This window comes from Dromiciops gliroides, chromosome 2, assembly GCF_019393635.1.
Source record: "Dromiciops gliroides isolate mDroGli1 chromosome 2, mDroGli1.pri, whole genome shotgun sequence".
Classification (NCBI taxonomy): Eukaryota; Metazoa; Chordata; class Mammalia; order Microbiotheria; family Microbiotheriidae; genus Dromiciops; species Dromiciops gliroides.
The window spans coordinates 65,347,142-65,366,991 of record NC_057862.1 but is presented as its reverse complement, the minus strand read 5'-3'; the positions used below and the strand labels follow the sequence as shown (position 1 = coordinate 65,366,991).

At 34.9% G+C, this 19,850-nt stretch overlaps 1 pseudogene; it reads right to left on the bottom strand.

Annotated features, from left to right (window-relative positions):
* LOC122738289 overlaps nucleotides 1-10,078 on the bottom strand; it is a 42,415-nt pseudogene extending 32,337 nt beyond the window's left edge.
* Nucleotides 10,079-19,850: the final 9,772 nt, after the last annotated feature.

The window sequence follows — 19,850 nt, the reverse complement described above, 5'->3', positions numbered from 1 at the left end:
TTATTCAGATACTCAATCACCAAAGATCACAGGAAAAAAACAAAAAAAAATACAGATCATAGAGTTCATATTGGCTGTATGGGGGGTAAAAATGACTCTTTTTCCTTTCTCCACAACTGGTGGTTCATAGCAGTTTTTCTCACTTGAAAGCTACCATAGAAGAACATAAGAGACCTCCCTCTCAAGCCATATATACCACACAAACACATATACACCCATGCATACATATACATATACACATACATATGTGTATGTGTGTATGTAAAATTCCAGAAGAATAGCTCACACTCATGGGTAGAAGAAGCCTGACCAAGTCTTATACTCATGTTGAATTGGAATCAGGGATATTGTATTTGCTTTGCTTGTATTTGTATTATTTACCAGGAAGGGTAAATCTAAATGAGTTCTAACGAAGCCCCATTTTTCAGTCCTACATAGTGCATATATTTAAATACATATAAATATATGCATGTATATCTCTATATGTGTATGTGTATATATATACACACACACGCATCACACACGTGTGCAAATACAGGCTCACACATATATATGGGAAGGGAGAAAGGGGGAGAGAGAGAGAGAGAGAGAGAGAGAGAGAGCTAGATAGAAATCAGGAAGACCTGAGTTTGAATTTTGCCTCTGACAGAAAGCAATTTGGCCCTGACAAGCCACTTAACATTTCAAGTCACAATTAACAGTCTGTTGAAAAAACAATGCATACCTTTATTGGAAGTTTTCTTGTTTGGGATTTGTGTATGCCAATTATATCACAAGACCATTTCTATTACATATAAGATCATAGATTAAGAACTACAAGGTCATTTAACAGTTGAGTTCAATTCCCTAATTTCACAGCTGTTAAAAAAGAGACATAGAGATTTAATTACTTGTCCAGCATAAAACCTAATATTTTACTGAGATGAGATTTGAACCCAAATCATTTAGATTTTAAAAATAATGTTACATAAAATATGTCATCCTTTTTTGGGTAACATTTATATGATTTATAGTTTTCCCCATTGGAAAAATCATTTTAACACTGTAACTAGTACTTGTTCAACAATTTAAAGTTTTAAAGAAGGTCTAGGATATAGAGACTAAGTGACTTATTTATCAGATCACACATCTGATTTTTCTTGGAAGCAAGATTTGAACCTCAGTTTTCCTGACTCAAGACATGCCTTCCATTCTCTAGACCAAACTTCATCTCTTTACTTATGTGTACACATATACATAGGGCCTATTTAACAATATCAGTACTTGTTAATAGAGTTAACCATATTCATTTTTTTATTGAGAGAATAATAGCATGTAGGAAGTTTTGCTTGTTTTATTCCCCAATTTGTCCTCACTTTACCTAGGAATCCAGAAGAAAATAGGCAATTATTATGACTCACTTTCTTAGTTTGAATTGTGGGGGAACGCTGAAAATGTCTGAGGCTTTTGCTTTGCCCTCAATATAAGGGAAGTTTTAACCTATTAACCTTCAATTTTATACTGAATTAAATGGTGAATTTTTTGTTTGTTTTTGTTTTTATTTAAAGGAAATTACTATTGGGAATTTGTAGATCCACTAAAGTCTTTCTGTTTTTCATTACCTGTTAATTATGGCATAGCCTTTTGACTTAAGGGCAGATTGTATTGAAATTAATCCAGAATCACAAATTTTCTAAAAAATTTCCAAATACAAATGAATTTATCACATTCTAGACACAGTAGCTAATACACGGCCTGACTCAGGCCATATTAACCTGATGATTTGGGCCTATCTGTGTCCTTTACATTTAATTACAGTTTGCCCAGTGTTTAGTTGGTCTGGGGTTGCCTGACTTCTCAACAGGGAATATGAGCCTCTATATCTCACTTTCTTTTCCTCTTCGTCGCCACATCAGATCCTCCAGAGAAAGTGAATACTTACAGAGTAGCTAATTATGAAAAGAGTTATGAGCTTAAAATCTAATGGGTCTTTCCCATAGATATAAAGTAAAACAGCTGTGGGACAGGTAGTTGATTCTCACACAGAAAAGGGTAGGCTAAGCAATAAAAAATCATGGAATGATTACAATAAAATCTAGTAACTTCTCACTGGGAAGGTAATATCCATGCATCATTAGCACATAAAAAAGTTTATCACAAGGCTGCTAATTAGCAGATTCACACACCAACTCTATTGCATATAGTATGATTACACACACACACACAAACACACACACATATTTGGTTAAGGTAGTGGAAGGCCAAGGGGGCAGTGTGACTTCCAGCCCTAAGGGATCAAAGACCTTAAAGAATAATATTATTTCTGGTCCCAAGGGAGAAGGGACCTTGAAAAGAAGTATTAATCTCAATCCCAAGGAATAAGAGGAGTTTTCTGAGTAAGGACCAGAATGTAAACCAAAAGAACAGTTACCAAACCTCTCCCCATACAAACTTCAAAACCCTTGAACTAGCTCTGAAAACATAAATATGAAAAATCCTGTAGCTTGATACAGTCTCTTTTGGGGGGGTGCAGTGAGGTTTAAGACTTGCCCAGGGTCACACAGCTAGTAAGTGTCAAGTGTCTGAGGCTGGATTTGAACTCAGGTACTCCTGAATCCAGGGCCAGTGCTTTAGCCACTGTGTCACCTAGCTACCCCCCATGCAGGAAATAGAGCCCACTATTAAAATATTAAAATAAAGTTCCAAAAACAAGAAATAGGGTGGAAAAATATTTAACAAAAACGAATGACCATAAAAGATACTATGGTGGCAGGGAAGACTAAGACATGAGCTCAGAAGAAGATAATGAAGTCAAAACACCTACAACAAAACCACAAAGGGGAAAAACATCAATTAAACAGAAGCCCAGTGAGAATTCCTAGAGGAAATTAAAAATTATTTTCAAAATCAAATAGAAGTGATAGAAGAAAAAATCAAGACTAGAAATGACAGTGAGGAAGAAAAATATGAACAATAATTAAAAGCTTGGTGAAAAGAGGCACAAAAACACTGAAGTAAATAATACCTTAATAACCAGAATTGACTAAATGGGAAAAAAAAAAAAAATGATTAAAAGTCACTGAAAAAGTGATTCCTTACAAAGCAGAATTATGCGCATGGAAACGTGAAGAAAGACTAAAACAAAGTCAAAAAAATGAAAATAAAAAGAAGAAAATGTGACATATCTCATTGGGGAAAAAACTGACCTGTAAAACAGATCAAAGAGAGATAATTTAACAATTATTGGATTACCTGAAATGCATGATCAAAGAGAGATCCAGGACATCATATTTTAAGAAGTTATCAAGAAAACTTCCACAATGTCCAAGAATCAAAGAGAAAATAGATATTGAAATATTTCACTAATGATAACTTGAAAGAGATCCCAAAATAAAAATTCCCAGGAATATTATAGCCAAATTCCAAAGTCCTCAGTTCACTGAGAAAATATTTTAAGCAGCCAGAAAGGAACCATTAAAATTTGATAGATACACAGTTAGAATCACATTACATTTACAGATACTATGCTAAAGGAGTGGGAAACTAGAGATTGGATATTCCAGAAGGCAAAGGAGCTAAGGTTACAGATAAGAATAACATTTCCAACCAAACCGAGTATAATCCCTAAGGGGAAAATGGATATTTAATGATATATAGGACTTTCAAGACTTCCTGACATTCAAATGCTAATATTAAGAGAAGCATAAAAATGTAAACATGAAAGAAATCATAAGAGACTCAATAAGGTTAAACTGTGTACTTTTTTACATAGGAAGAAGATACATGTATCTTATAAGAATGTTATTAGTATTACTTGTGTAGAATGATTGTACATAGAAAGAGTGAGATTGGGGTGATTAAATTTGGATAATGTAAAAAAATGGATACGAAAGAAAGGGGGATACCCTGGGAGAAGAGGGGAGGGACAGGAAAAATGGGGAAATTATTTCACATAAAAGTCTGCTTAAACCTAACATTCCTCTAAATTGGTTCACAGAGGAAATGTAAACACACACACACATACACACACACACATGCACACACAATTTGTAAGAGACAAAAAATATATTTTACCAAACAGGAACATAGGAGGGGAGGAAATAAAAGAAGGGCAGATAAAATAAGGCAATGGTCAGAAGAGAAACAGTTTTAGAGGAGTGGAAGGATAAAAAGAAACAGAAGGATGAAAAGAAGAAATTAGGATGGAAGGAAATGCAGTTAGTATTGTGAATGGGATAAACTCACCTATAAAATGAAAATGGATAACAGGAGGTATTAGAAACTAGGATCCAACAATATGTTCTGCACAAGAAACAGACACACAGAGATAAAGAAAGGGACTGGAGCAGAATCTATTATGTTTTAGGTGAAGTAAAAAATGCAGAGGTAACAATCATGATCTCAGCCAAACCAAAACCAAATATAGACCTAATTAAAAGGCATAAGTATAGAAACGATATATTCCTAAAAACAATAGATAAAGAAGTTATATTAATACTAAACATATATCCAATAAATGAGATAGCATCCAAATTCTTAGAGAATAAGTTCAATGAATTATAGGAGGAAATAGACATTAAAACTAAACTATGGAGGCCCTAAATTTTCCCCTGTCAGAGCTAAAGTTAACAATTAAATAAATAAATAAATAGAACAATAAAATATTAGATATACTAGACCTGCAGAGAAAACTGAATGGGAACACACACACACACACACACACACACACACGTTCCTTGTCATTGTATGTGTTTATATGTGTACATAGAAAGACACATATATCACACATACATATATGCATATGTAGATATACCCATATTCTTATGTATGCATTCATATTTACATTCACGTGTGATGTATGTGTGTGTGCAGTGCATTGTATAAGGAAGCCCATGCACATGTGCATATACATTAGCGCATACAAAGCCATGTGCATATATGCATGCATATATATGCACATGTCTTGCATATATATGCACATATTTATATGAACATGTCTGTTTAGAGTCACATACACGTGCCTGCACACTATATGCATATACATATACACATGCATATGCATATACATATACACATGCATATACATATACACATGCATATGCATATACATATACACATGCATATGCATATACATATGCATACATATATACATACATGTCATAAGCAGATAGATAAATAGAGATAGATCAATAGATCGATATAGATAGAGATAGATATCTATCTCTATCCATTTCTATCTCTATTGATCTGTCTATCAATTTATCTATATATTTTCTCAACCCTAAATGGATTAGGTATATTTTTTTTTAAATGAGAGAAGAAAAAAAATAAATCCCCAATCAAATACAAAATACCAAATACTAAAATGAAAATGCTTAAAATCAAAGGATAAGTTTAAAATAGAAAGGAAAAAAATCTTTTAACTAATAAATAGCATGAGGAACTGATTTTATTCTTTAATGAATTACATAAACCAACAATTAATTTCATTTAAAAATGAAAGAAAAAAGCAAATTATTAACATCAAAAATGAAAAGGATGCCCTGGACAAGTCACTTAACAAGAATTGCCTCACTAAAAAAAAAAAAAATGAAAAGGATAGATACATGACTAATGAAGATGAAATTAAGGCAATTTTAGAAGTTATTTTGCCCAATGATGTTCCAATGATACTAACAGTCTAAGTGAAACAGATAGTTATAAAAGTATAAACTGCCCTAGATTAACAGAGAAAATAGAGTGCTTAAATACTTTTATCTTAGAAAAATAAATTGAATAAGCCATCAATGAGATCCCTAAGAAAAATTCTTAAGGATAAAATGGATTCACCAGGGAATTCTACAAAATATTTAAGAAACAATTCATCCCAATACTATAAATATTATTCAAAAAATGGGTAAAGAAAACATCCTACCAAATTCCTACATAAATGTGGTTTTTATATTTTACTTAAGGGAAGGAAACACAGAGAAAGGAAGGTATAGGCCAATTTCCTGAATGAATATTGATGCCAAAATCTCAAATAAAAATAATAACAAGGAAGGTAAAAAAAAATAAATATACCACAAATATCTTACACCAAAATCAGGTGGGATTTATATGAGGAATTAGGACTGGTTCAAGGTTAGGAATATTATCAGCCTAATTGGCCATAATAATAACAACAAAAATCATATCTCAATATGTGCAGAAAAAGACTTTGACAAAATACAAAACCCAACCCTTTTAAAAACAATAAAAAGCTTTCTTAATCAATGGAAATTTTCTTAAAATAAGTAGTATCTTTTTAAAACCAAGATCAAGCATTACCTCTAATGAGGATAAACTTGAAAATTTCCTAGTAAGATCAGGAGTCAAGGAAGGATGTCTATTATCACCACTATTATTCAATATTGTACTAAGAATCCTAGTTTAAGGATTGACAAAAAAGTTAAGGAATAAAAACTGACAAAAAGGAAAGAAAACTATCACACTTTGGAGATGAAATGATGGTATACTTAAAGAACCCTAAAGAATTAGCTAAAAAACTTGTTGAAGTAAACAACAAATTCAACTGTTATAGGATTTAAAATAAACCCACACAAATTATCAGAATTTCTATATAATGCCAGTAAAACCTAGAAGCAGAAGATATAAAGTGAAATTTCAGTAAAAAAAAAAAGAAAAACTGCCATGAAAAACTCAGGGATTATATGAACACATTTACACCACACTTTTCACACAAGTCAAGACAGATCTAAAGAATTGGAGAAATTTTATTTGTTCATGGGTAAGTCCAGTCAATGTAATGAAATGTTAATTCTACCTATTTAAGTTTTTTTCTTTAGTGCCACACAACTGAACCACCAAAGAATTATTTTATAGATCTAGAAAAAATAACAATAAAATTCACTTAGAAGAACAAAAAGTCGGGGCAGCTAGGTGGCACAGTGGATAGAGCACCGGCCCTGGAGTCAGGAGTACCTGAGTTCAAATCTGGCCTCAGACACTTAACACTTACTAGCTGTGTGACCCTGGGCAAGTCACTTAACCCCAATTGCCTCACTAAAAAAAAAAAAAAGAAGAAGAAGAAGAACAAAAAGTCAAGAATATCAAAGTACTTGATGAAAAAAAAAGTGAAGCAAGGTGGCTTAGCTATTTCAGACTTCAAGTCAAATTACAAAGTGGTAATCATGGAAACAATCTAGGATTAACTAAAATTACATTGGTGGATCAGTGAAATAGATCAGGTACACAATAGAAAGTAGTAAATGTCATAATTAGGTAGTGTGTAATAAAACATAAGATCTACGATTTGGGTTGAGTATTCAACATTTAATAAAAATTGATGGGAAAACTAGAAAACATTTAGTCAGAATCTATATATAGACTAACATCTCATAATGTATACCAAGATAAGGTCAACATGGATAAATGATTTAGACATAAAGGAAAATATCATAAGTAAATTGTTAGAGCATGGGAAAATGTGCCCATTACATCTATGGATAAAGGAAGAATTGATGATCAAAAAAGAGATAGAGGAGAATGTGGGAGATAAAATTAATTAGAAAGCTTCTGCAAAAACAAAACTAATATATCAAATTTAGAAGCAAATAGGAAACTGGGAAAATTTTTCTACAATTTAATCTGATAAAGGCCTCATTTCTCAAATATATGAGGAACTGATTTAAATTTATAAAAACAAGGGAATTATTAAATAGTCAAATAAAATGAATAGTATATTTTTCAGAAGAAATTAAATCAATTAGAGAGATAACTCAAAAATTATTGGACTACCTGAAAATCATGATCAAAAAAGAGCTTAGGGACGAAAAATCATCTACCCAGCAAAACTGCATATAATCTTTCAAGGGAAAAAATCCGACTTCAACGAAAAAGAAGACTTTCAGGCATGAATAAAAGACCTGAACTTAATAGAAAATTTGACTTTCAAATATAAGACCCTAGAAAAGCATAAAAAGGTAAACAGGAAAAATAAATCATGAGGGAAGTAAAAAGATTAAACTGTTTACATTCCTACATGGGAAGATGATACTTCTAATTGTGATGTTTAAAATCTAAATGTGTTGTCTAAAAAAATCTAATGTGTGGTCACCTTAAATTAGAAGTTTTAGGACCAGTCTTTGGGCATTAAGCAATTATTAAAGCATACCAGGTATTCATGTTGAGTTCAGAAAGTTAAGAAAAAGGCCTATCTAGCCTAGAGTTTCAGCCTGTTCAAATTCTTCCTCAAGTCCTCCACCACGAGTGTCCTTCAATCATGAACTCTCCTCAAACTAAGTGTGGAAGTTTTTTATAGGTCTTGAGCGGAGGTGGTCCTTACACACTTTTCCAAGCTGATTGGTAGGCATCATCCAAATCCACTGGTTCACTGGACTTGAAGGTGGTCTTGGGTTAAGTTCAAAGTCCTTAGCTTCTGAAAACAATACCTTTTTTTTTTTTTTTTTTTTGCGGGGCAATGGGGGTTACGTGACTTGCCCAGGGTCACACAGCTAGTAAGTGTCAAGTGTCTGAGGCCGGATTTGAACTCAGGTCCTCCTGAATCCAGGGCCGGTACTCTATCCACTGTGCCACCTAGTTGCCCCCTGACAATACCTTCTTAAGGGCCAGCCAGGTGTGGTTACAACCTAATTAACTTGAAGTAGGCTAATCAGTAGTCAATCATTCTCACTTAATTCAATCAGTTTAGATTAATCTCCAGGGGAGCCTTTGAGTATCTGCCAAATCCCATTATTTCCTCACATAATTCATAAGAACTTTCTCAGTGTTAGGGCATCTGAAAGGAACAAATTTAGACAGAGGGCAGGGGTGGGTATTGATTATAAAGGGATGATATCTGTAAATCTTTTCTTTTTTCTTTTCTTTTCTTTTCTTTTATCTTATTATTTTGCAGGGCAGTTGGGTTAGGGTGGCATGCCCAGAGTTGGGCAGCTGATGAGTGTCTTGTGTCTGAGACTGGATTAGGGCTCAGGTCCTCCTGGTTCCAGGGAAGGTCCTTTGCTCACTGTGTCATCTAGCTGGTCCCATGATGACATTTTTAAAATAAAATTAAGGGATGAGAGGTTTGCACTGGGAGAAAGGGAAAGGGAGAAGTTGAATGGAGTAAAGTATCTAACATAAAAGAAGGAATAAATAGGTCATGGAGTGGATGGGGGAGGGAGAGTGGGGTGATGAATGAGCCTTACTCTCATCAGAATTGGCACAAAGAGGGAATAACATACACACTCAAGTGGGTATAGTAATATATCTTGCCCTGCAGGGAAGTGGGATAATAAGGGGATAAGGGGGAAGGGGTAAAGGAAGAGAGGGTAGATTGGAGAAGGGGCAGTCAGAAAAAAACACTTGAGGAAGGAAAAGTTAAAATAAGATAGAAAATAGAGTAAATATCATGGGGAGCAAATACGATGGAGGGAAACACAGTAATCGCAACTGAGAAAAAAAATTAAAGCAGAGACAAGAGCAATGTAAGATGAGGATGATGATGGTGATGATGATGGTACTTATTTTGCTGATCCATCATGAAGAAAATTCTAAAGTATAAGATACTATATACATGTTAACTATTATTGTTGTTGCAATAATCAACCTCATGGGTGTTCTGTAAGGAAATCTCCCTTTAAAATACTATATAACTGTTGTTTACAGGAAAAAAAATGAAGAAAAAAAAAGATGAGAAGGAAGTTATAAGAAAAACTTGGAAAGACTTAGATGAGCCAATGCAAAGTGAAATGTACTATATACAAAATAAGCAATATTGTAAAATGAAAAACAAAAACAAAAACCAAAACATGAAAAAAGAAAAAAATATTTAAGATGATCTGCTGTGAACGACTTAGTTATTTTCAGCAATGCAATGATCCAAGAAAACTCTGAAGGACTTATGAAAAATGCAATCCATCTACAGAGAAAGAACTGATGGTGTCTGATTCTTTGCCGCATCACCGATTAAACGTTCTGTGTCGGTGAAGGCCATGTAGCTTGGGGTGGTCCTGTTTCCTTGGTCATTAGCAATGATCTCCACTTTCCCATGTTGGAAAACTCCCACACAGGAGTAAGTGGTGCCGAGATCAATGCCAACTGCGGGTCCCTTCGACATGGTTGCTGGGGAGTCGGGGGTCGTAGCTGACCGCTGTGGAGAAGGGCTGCTGCTGCGCTGAGTAGCCTGATGGTGTCTGAATATAGATAGACATATATTTTGTTGTTGTTGTTTTTAGTTACTTTTTCTAAAGAATTTTTGTCTTCTATGTTTTGCATGACTACACATATATAACTTATATTGAATTGCTTGAGTTTTTAAGGGGAGAATAGGGAGGAATGAAGAGAATTTGGAACACAAAGTTTTAAAAATCAATATTACATTTTGTTTTTATGTGTATGGTGGGAAAAATTTCAAATAAATAAATTTGGGGTTGAACAAATAAATAAATAAATGAGTGAATGAATAAATAAATAAATGAATGAATAAATTAATCAATCAATAAATTAATTAATAACTGAATGAATAAATACATAAATAATAAATGGATGTATAGATAGATAAGTGAATGAATATATGAGTAAATAAATAAATAAATGACTGATTGACTGACTGACTGACTGACTGACCGAATAGAGAAATAAATAGATGAAGTGAATGTACAAAAATAAATCAATTTAATTGGGAAATATTTAACCAATTACATTTTTTTAAAAAAATTATTTTAAAAAATAAAGGATGGGGGCAACTAGGTGGCACAGTGGTTAAAGTACTGGCTTTGGATTCAGGAGGACCTGAGATCTAATCCAGCCTCAGACACTTGACACTTACTAGCTGTATGATCCTGGGTAAGTCACTTAACCCTCATTGCCCCACTAAAACAAAATAAAATAAAAAACAACCAAAAAAATCCCCCCAAAATAAAAATAAAGGCTTGATGATTCCACATACTTAGTGGAATTATATTTTGTCTTCTTGAATGTGGCTTCTTAGAGACCTGCCAGCTGGAAGCCTTCCTTTCTTCTACCACAATTGATAGCCCATGTATAAGTTTTTCTGTCTCAACCAACAGTAAGAAGAACTAAACAGGCAATGTTTCATACAATTCCAGGAATAGGAAGAAAATATCTACATATAATTAAGTTTCTATGTGATCTCCTGGGAGCAGGCACAGAATATTTACATGTGCTCTTAAAATAGGAGGGGAATTATTTTTTTTTAATGCAACGTTTGAAAGTGACATTCTCCAAAAAGCCTTTCTCAACTCCATTTAATACTAATGCCTCCCCTCTTTTGATTATCTCCAATTTTTCAGAAACATACATACAAATATATATATATATATATATATATATATATATATATATACGCATACACACACATACACACACAAGACTTTTCACATGGCACATGTTTAATAAATATTTGTTGCATGAATGGATACATTTTTTACCAATGAGGGAAATGAACAGATAGTAAGTATTGGAGGTAGTATTAGAATCCAATTCACCTGATTGATACCAGGCTCTATGCTCTTGATATACATCAAGGTCCAATCCTTCCCTTCCTTCCAGTCTTCCTCTACCCTTCCCTTCCTTTCTCTCTAGACTTGTTGTTCTGGGTTGGGCAAGATTTGGACCAATCCCCTGATAGTTTACTTTCAAACTGGTAATAAAAAGAAACATTCAAATATGATTCAGCAATTAACAGAAAGAGATTTACTTAGTCATAGAAGAAGAGAGATATTCAACAAATACATGAACTAAGGACACCTCAAATTTATTCACCTTAGGAAAAATCCTTTGCTTGAGTTATTTGTCATGATCTTCCAGACAAGCATCAGGAAATGCCTGGATTTTCTTATGGGTGTTTTGTTTCTGGGTGATTAAGAACTGATGACAATTCTATGAACTTTTAGTTAGGTTATTACCTCCCTGAAACAAATCTGATGAGGTAAGGTTAAAACAATGCTCACCCATTCCTTCTTTCCCTCTATTGTAATAGGTTTTTTCGTGCTTCTTCATATGATGTAATTAATCCCATTCCACCTCCTTTTTCCTCTCCTCCCCTATTCTCCTTTTATTTTTCCCCTTAAGTTTCTTTATATCATCACAGCAAAGTCAATTTAATAACAATACCCTGATAGAGATATAGATCTTAAGAGTTAAAAGTATTATCCTCCCCCATAGGGATGTAAACAGCTTAACCTTATTGAATAATCTCTTTTTCCTCTTTTCCTTTTTATACTTCTCTTGAGTCTTGTATTTGAAGATCAAATCTTCTGTTCAGTTCTGGTCTTCTATTCAGAAAACCTTGGAAGTCCCCTGTTTCATTGAATGTCCATCTTTTCCCCTCAAAGATATTGATCAATTTTGCTAGGTAGTTGATTTGTTTGTAATCCAAACTCCTCTGCCTTCCAGAATATCATATTCCAAGCCTTGTGATCCTTTAATATTGTATCTGCCAGGTCCTGTACAATCCTGACTGTGGCTCCATGATATTTAAATTGTTTCTTTCTCTCCTTCACCTGATAATTCTGGAATTTGGGTACAATATTCCTTGGAGTTTTTTTTTTTTTTGGAGTCTCTTTCAGAAGGTGAACAATGGATTCTTTTAATGATGATTTTATCCTCTGATTCTATCATTTCAGGGCAGTTCTCCTTGATAATTTCCTGGAATTTGGTGTCTAGAATTTTTTTTTTATCATAGCTTTCAGGTAGTCCAATAAATCTTAGATTATCTCTCCTGGATTTATTTTCCAGGTTAGTTGTCTTTCCAGTGAGGTATTTCACATTATCTTCTATTATTTCAGTGGTTTGATTCTGCTTAACAGATTCTTGGTGTCTCATGGAGTCATTAGCTTCCATCTGCCAAATTTTAATTTTCAAGGCATTATTTTCCTCAGCAAGATTTTTAATATCTTTTCCATTTGGCCAGTCCCCCCCCCCCCCTCAATTTAGCCAATTGCATTTTTAAGGAATTGTTTTCTTCTTTCAGTTTTTGTGCTTCTTTTCCCAGTTTAGCTCTCATTTCTGCCATTTCTTTTCCCATTTTTCTTCTTCTACCTGTCTCATTTTTAAAAGATTTTTTTTCAGCTCTTCCAAGAAGGTCTTTTGGTTTTGAAACCGGATCATCTTCACATTTGAGGCTTCACTTATAGGCATTTTCACAAAGTCATCTTAGTTTCTGTTTTGGTCTTCTCTTTCCCCATAGAAGCTGTGAATGGTAAGGATCCCTTTTTGTTTATTACTCATATTGTAGGCTATTTTAAAACTTGTAAAGTTAAGGTTTGCTCTTGGGGTACAGGGGTCATTGTTACAAACTTCTTGTGCTGGGAGATAGGGGCCATGTTACTGCCTTTCTGTTTTGAGGCCTCTGTGGCTTTTGGATTCCTCACCACCCTGGGCTTGTTCCCTGTGTTGGGATGGCTTGGTTACATTGCACCTGTCATTTGAGTGGTTCTCTAGCTGGCAGTTTGCCCTCTCATCTAGGGATGGCGTGTCTCATAAATGGCCTGTTTTGCCACCAGCCTTCTGAGACAGGACCAAGGGGCCTCAGTGACTTATTTATGATGTTGTCAAGAGCCTCCTGCTGACCCTCCCAGACCCCCTCCATGGCATGCCTCTCTGAGCTGTGCCAAGCTACATTTTGTTTTGATGAGCTGCCCTCCCCCTTTGGCCCAAGTGAGACAGAATTTAGAAGACTTTTCCTGAAGTCTTCTAAATTCTATCAAGTAAGAAGATTGTGTCTCTATCTTTTTGTAGGTTCTGTAGTTCCAGAATCCATTTAGAGGCTTGATTCAATGTTGTTCTTGAGAGAAACACAGGAGAGCTCAGGCAACTTCTTAGATTCTCTCCACTATCTTGGCTCCTCCCCCAACATTCTTTTATAAAGTTGAGCTTGTTAACCTGGAAATTTAGGAAACAATCAATATAGGAGAAATAAGGTCTTTAATTGGGGCAGAGGAACCATAACTCATGGTATTGCAAAGCTCAGAAGCTAGGAATACCCAAACATGGGAACAGAGGACAGGGTTTTTAATGGGGTAACAGAACAAAAGGGAACCAAAAGATTGCTCCAGAGTGACATATAGCTAATTAATATAAATGAACCTTTGACAAAAGAAATAATAGAACTGCTCCTAAATTAAGTATAGGTGGTACTGACTCTGAATAGAAACTACTTAATGTAGGTGGACCCTTTTTACATAATAACATAAAGTCCCCAGAGTAAGGTGGGGAACCTTGGGAGGGGATAAGTTGCTTGGGGGAAGATCCATAAGTCCATCAAGAGTCTGGGAATGACAAAGACAGTCAGCCCTAGGAAATTCACCTGCCTGGGAAAGAGGGGACTAGGTGGGGAATCAGTTCTCAGTAAATTTTGTAGTTCTCAAGCTCTAAATGTTTTTCTTTTTATTTTTCCTCCCTAACTCATTGAGAAGGCAATGTGATATCAGTTATCAAATTGAAGCAAAGCAAAACTCATTTCCATATTAGCCATTTTGCAAAGTAAAACAAAAAAAATTGTGAGAAAACATGCTTCATTTTGAAGTAAACATTCATCAGTTATTTCTGAAGAGGAGGAAAGCATTTTTCATCTTGGGTACTTTGGAATTATCTTGGATAATTTTTTCACCCAATTTTTCTCCTTTCCTACTTTCCTTTCAATTTTTGTTTTATTTATACAAAAGCATTTTAATTTCATGTAGTCAAAATTATCTATATTTCATTACATGATGCCTTCTCTTTAGATTTTTTGTTTGTTTTGTTTTCATAAATTTGTTCTTTATCCATAGATCTGGCAGATATTTTTGTTTCACACTCCACTATTTTATTAATGTCACCCCAAAAGTATAAATAAAATGACAATTTTGACTTTATTTTCTTATATAATACAAGCAGTTGGTCTCTGCCTAGTTTCTACCAAACTGTTTTCCAGTTTTCTCAGCAATTTTTGTCAGATGGTGAGGTATTACCATAATAACTTTGTTCTTTTTGTTTATCAAACTGAAGATTACTATGGTAACTTACTACTGCGTATTTTGTACCTATTCTATTCTGCTCATCCACTCTATTTCTTAGCCTGTATTAGAATATTTTGTTGATTACCACTTTGTAATATAGTTTGAAATAGCACTAGTTTGCCTTCTGTCAGATTTTTTTCACTGATTCCCTTGATATTTTTAAACTTTTGTTCTTCCAGATGAATTTTATTATATTTTAGCTCTATAAAATAAATCTTTTAGACTTTGATTGCAATATCACTGGATAAGTAAATTATCTTAGGAAAATGCTATTTTTATTATATTGGCTCAGTCTACCCCTAAGCAATAAATATTTCTCCAATTGTCTAGACCTGACTTTATTCATGTGAAGTATTTTGAAATTTTGTTCCTATAGTCCATGGCTTTGTCCTGGTTGGTAGTCTCCCAGATAATTATAATGTCTGCAGGTATTTGAAATGGAATTTTTCCTTTTGACTCTTCTTGCTGGGTTTTGTAGGTAATATCTAGAAATGCTCAACATCTATATGACTTTATTATTTTTTTTCTTCAACTTTGCTAACGTTATAACTTGTTTCCTTTATTTTAAGGTCATTTTCCACTCATCTTTTTCTTTTCATCAGGAATTTTTGAAAGTCTTCTATATCAATAAATATCTATTTTCCCCCTGACAGACCATACTGCTTTTCTGGAGAGGTTATTTTTGTTTATAATCCTATCTCGAATCCTCTTCACCTTTATGGTGGTAACTTTAAATATTGTTTGATGCTGCCTGTATCCCTAGCATATTTGAATTGTTTCTTTCTGGCTGCTTGAAGTATTCTCCTTTGACCTGGAAACTGGATTTTGGCTATAATATTCATGGGAGTTTTTATTTTGGTATCTCTTTCAAGTAGTGATCAGTGGAATATTTCCATTTCTATTTTACCTTCTCTTTCTTCTACATTGGGGCACTTTTCTTGATAATTTCTTGAAATATGATATCTAGGCTCTTTCTTTAATCATGGCTTTGTGGGTGCTGAAATTAGCCTCAGTTCCCCTACCCTTCTGCTTCAGCTAGGGGGGTGGTGGTGACCTCTGAGCCGGACTAAGCTGGGTAGATGAAAAACTCAAGGCCAAGGTACTGCCCATGCACACAGAGGGGAGGTGCATGAAAACCCTCAGAGATGCTGGGGTTTGCTTCACCCACCCCCCAGCTCAGCTTGGGCAGTATGGGCTTGGCTGGCCCTCGGGGTGGCCAGCCCCAGATTTCACCTGAGAGAGAGTTAATAAAAAGGGATACTAGAGATGCTGAGAGGGAGGCAGTTGAGTGAGGCCAGAAGATTAAGAGAACAGGAGAGACTGGAGAAGGAGACTGGAGAAGACAGTAAGAGGGGAGACAGACAGAGGAAGGATTGATATGGAGTAAGAGGCTTTTCAGGGGTTCATCACTACCATAGTGAGGGAGAAGTTAAAGAGTGAAGCAGGGGGCTATTCAGTGGGGAGGTCAGTATAGAGGAGTTGGAGAAAGGGCTTTCCAGTTAGAAGGTAGAGAAAAGGGGAAGGACAGAAAAAAGACTGAGAAAAAGCTAAGAAAGAGAAAGCTGGAGCATACCCTAAGGCAAGAGGCAGCAAGTACCCTTATTATATTAAAAGCAGACAGGTTGTATAATTTGCATTTCTTTACCCTTATCTTTTACATTGATTTTTTTTTTTAGTGAGGCAATTGGGGTTAAGTGACTTGCCCAGGGTCACACAGCTAGTAAGTGTTAAGTGTCTGAAGCTGGATTTGAACTCAGGTACTCCTGACTCCAGGGCTGGTGCTCTATCCACTGTGCCACCTAGCTGCCCCCTACATTGATTTTTATAAATAAATTCTGCTTTGGTTATTTATATTAAGAGGCTTCTTAATCATTTGCTTATCAATTTGGGAGCAGTGTGGAGAAATTTTTAAATGGCCCATATTAAATTAATAGCGGTCAAATAGCCAGTGAGTCAAAAGTCCCCAGATTAGTCATCCCCAGATTAGTCCCCCAAATTAGGCAAATTAGTTTAAAATATTTTACACTTGAATGGTGACCCAGATGGGACTTATGGCCTAATTATAATTTTTCATACAAGCACAGTCATAATTTTCAGATTAGATATAGTTAAATTTTTTTTTTACAACTTTCAGGTGATACAATAATTATTAAATTATTTTTGTAGTATCTATTTTCCAGGTCAGTTGTTTTTCCAATGAGATATTTTCACATTTTTTTCTCTTTTTTAAAATTCTTTTGACTTTTATTGTTTTGTGATATCTCATTGAGTAATTCGTTTCCAATTGCACAATTCTGCTTTATAAATATGTTTTATTGAGTTTTACCCTTTTCTCCTCATTTGACCAATTCTATTTATTGAGGTATTATTTCCTTCAATATTTTTGTACCCTATTTTACCAGGCCTTTAATTATATTTTCATGATTTAATTCACTTGCTTTCATTCCAATTTCTGATTTTCCTTCTATCACTCTTATTTGATTTTGAAAATCATTTTTTTTCTCTTCCAGGTATTGTTGTTTGGCTTATTTTTTTTTTTGTGGGGCAATGGGGGTTAAGTGACTTGCCCAGGGTCACACAGCTAGTAAGTGATATGGGGGGAAGTGGGGTATGGGTTTGGTTAGAGGATGGGGTTGGGGTTCTTGGGAATTCCTCTTTAAAGAATTACACCCTCTTGCACACAATGTAATGGGGGAAATGGGGTCCGGGTTTGGTTAGGGGTTGGGGTTCTTAGGAATTCCTCTTTAAAGAATTACACCCTCTTGCACACAAAAGCAGTTAGAATAAGGTGGTAGTTTATTTAGGAGCCAGGAAAGGGAAGGGTGGGGGGAGGGAAACCATGAAAGAAATCCTTAGACTTCTCATGGGGAGATAGGCACAAAACACATGGCTCAGTGGTACCAAATCTCCTCAAACAGGAGATTGGAAGGTACTTTTATAGAGGACTGATGGGGGTGGACCATCTGCCCATGAAAAATTCCTTTAGTGAGAGAGGACCATCCCCTACTGGTGGTAGCTGGCGGAATTGGTTGAGGAGTGGAGGACCATCCTGCACTGGTAGTGACTAGAGGAATTCGGTCAGTGGTGGCTCTCTCTTCAGGACACAAAGGCCACAGCCACACACAAGGGAAACCAGAATGAAGGGTAGGAATCTGAAGTTAGCTCAGTCCGATTTGGTTCAGCTTATCTCTCTAGGTGTTATCTGTCCTCTGGTTTAGTTTCTCAAGGAGAAGGTTCCTTGATGTGTACCGGAGAACTTCTGGGGTGCTCTGCACCCCATGACATAAGGGTCAAGTGTCTGAGGCTGGATTTAAACTCAGGTACTCCTGAATCCAGGGCCAGTGCTTTATCCACTGCACCAGCTAGCCACCTCTTGGCTTATTTTTAATATGCATTTTCTTAGATGTTTTGCCTGTAGCTCTTTTGAATTCACTGTCTTCATCTGAGTTTATGTTGTGATCTTCCCCTTCACCATTACATATTTTTGAAAGTCAGGGTCTTTTTTGTTGTTATTTGCTCTTTTTACAGGTTATTTCTTGATTTTCAATTTCATGCTAAAATTTGACTTTTTTCCCAGAGCAGAACACACTCAAAAGAAAATAAAACCAATGACTAACATAAAAATACAACTAATAAATTATAGCTTAAAAGTTAAACATATATGCACATAAAAATCAAGAACATAGTATACCATTGGAGAATCAAATGAATCATATTTTTATGTGCCATGTTTCTTTCCCAACATATATCTTCCAATGCCCTATCATGATAATAGCATAGTCCCTAGAACTTTGTAGGCACTTAATAAAGGCCAGCTGACTGATTGAATGATATAGAGTTGAAGACTTTTCTCTATGGAGAGAAATGTATTAATATCCCTATCAAAAAGGTTCCTATGACTATGGGTCAAAGAATGGAAGGTGGAATAAAAGACATACAAATGTATTTTAGCAGGCTAAGGAAACTTCTTTAAGGTCATAGAGTATGGATTCAACTTGCTAGAGTATAGATTTAGGTTTTATCCTAATCAAACCTGCTTAGAGTATACAACCAGTAGCATTCTGCAGAAATTTAGGATGAATAAGTAAGAAATTTTATATTTTATATTTTAATTTTAATTTTTAATAGAATTTTATTTTCCAAAATATATGTAAAAACAAAATTTTAACATCAATTTTTAAAAAACATTGTGTTCCAACTTCTCTTCCCCCCCTCCATTCGCACCCCCCTACCCACAATAACTCAAGCAATTTAAAACTGGAGAGAGAGTAGTGGAAAAAGGGATAATCATTCAAGGGAGAAAAAATAAGAATATTCTATGGCTATATTTTCCACTCAACTGACAGGATATGCTATCAGAATGGAAAAAAAAAAAAGAAGAAGAATTCCTATTCAAGCACAGAAGACAAGTGGAGGTAACCAAATAAATTTAAAATTGTGAAAGGGGTCCCTTTAGAGAAAACTTAAGGGTTGAGGTAACCATTTAGACTAAATTACAGGTGTTTCTTATTCAGAGACAATAAGAAATTGTATGACAACAGAGCAGCCTATCCAATCTGTTTTTACCTTGTCATTGCAGAGTTTATTACATTATATTTTATCTTCAATAGTGGTTAAGAGTATTCTATTATTAGTTAACCAGATGGTGAAGGTGGGGGAGAGTCTATAATTTTCGTCCTTCAAAGTAATAAAAATGGTAGTGATTACTATTTTCCATTACAGAGGTAACCCTAAATTCTTGAATGTTATGCCAATGGAATGTAAGCTCTGATAAGTGCTACAAATCAATAAAGTCTTTGAGTAGAGGGTAGGTGACAGACTCTGTCTCTATAAATCATGAACTGGTCTTGCTAAGTTAGGAAAGGCTCA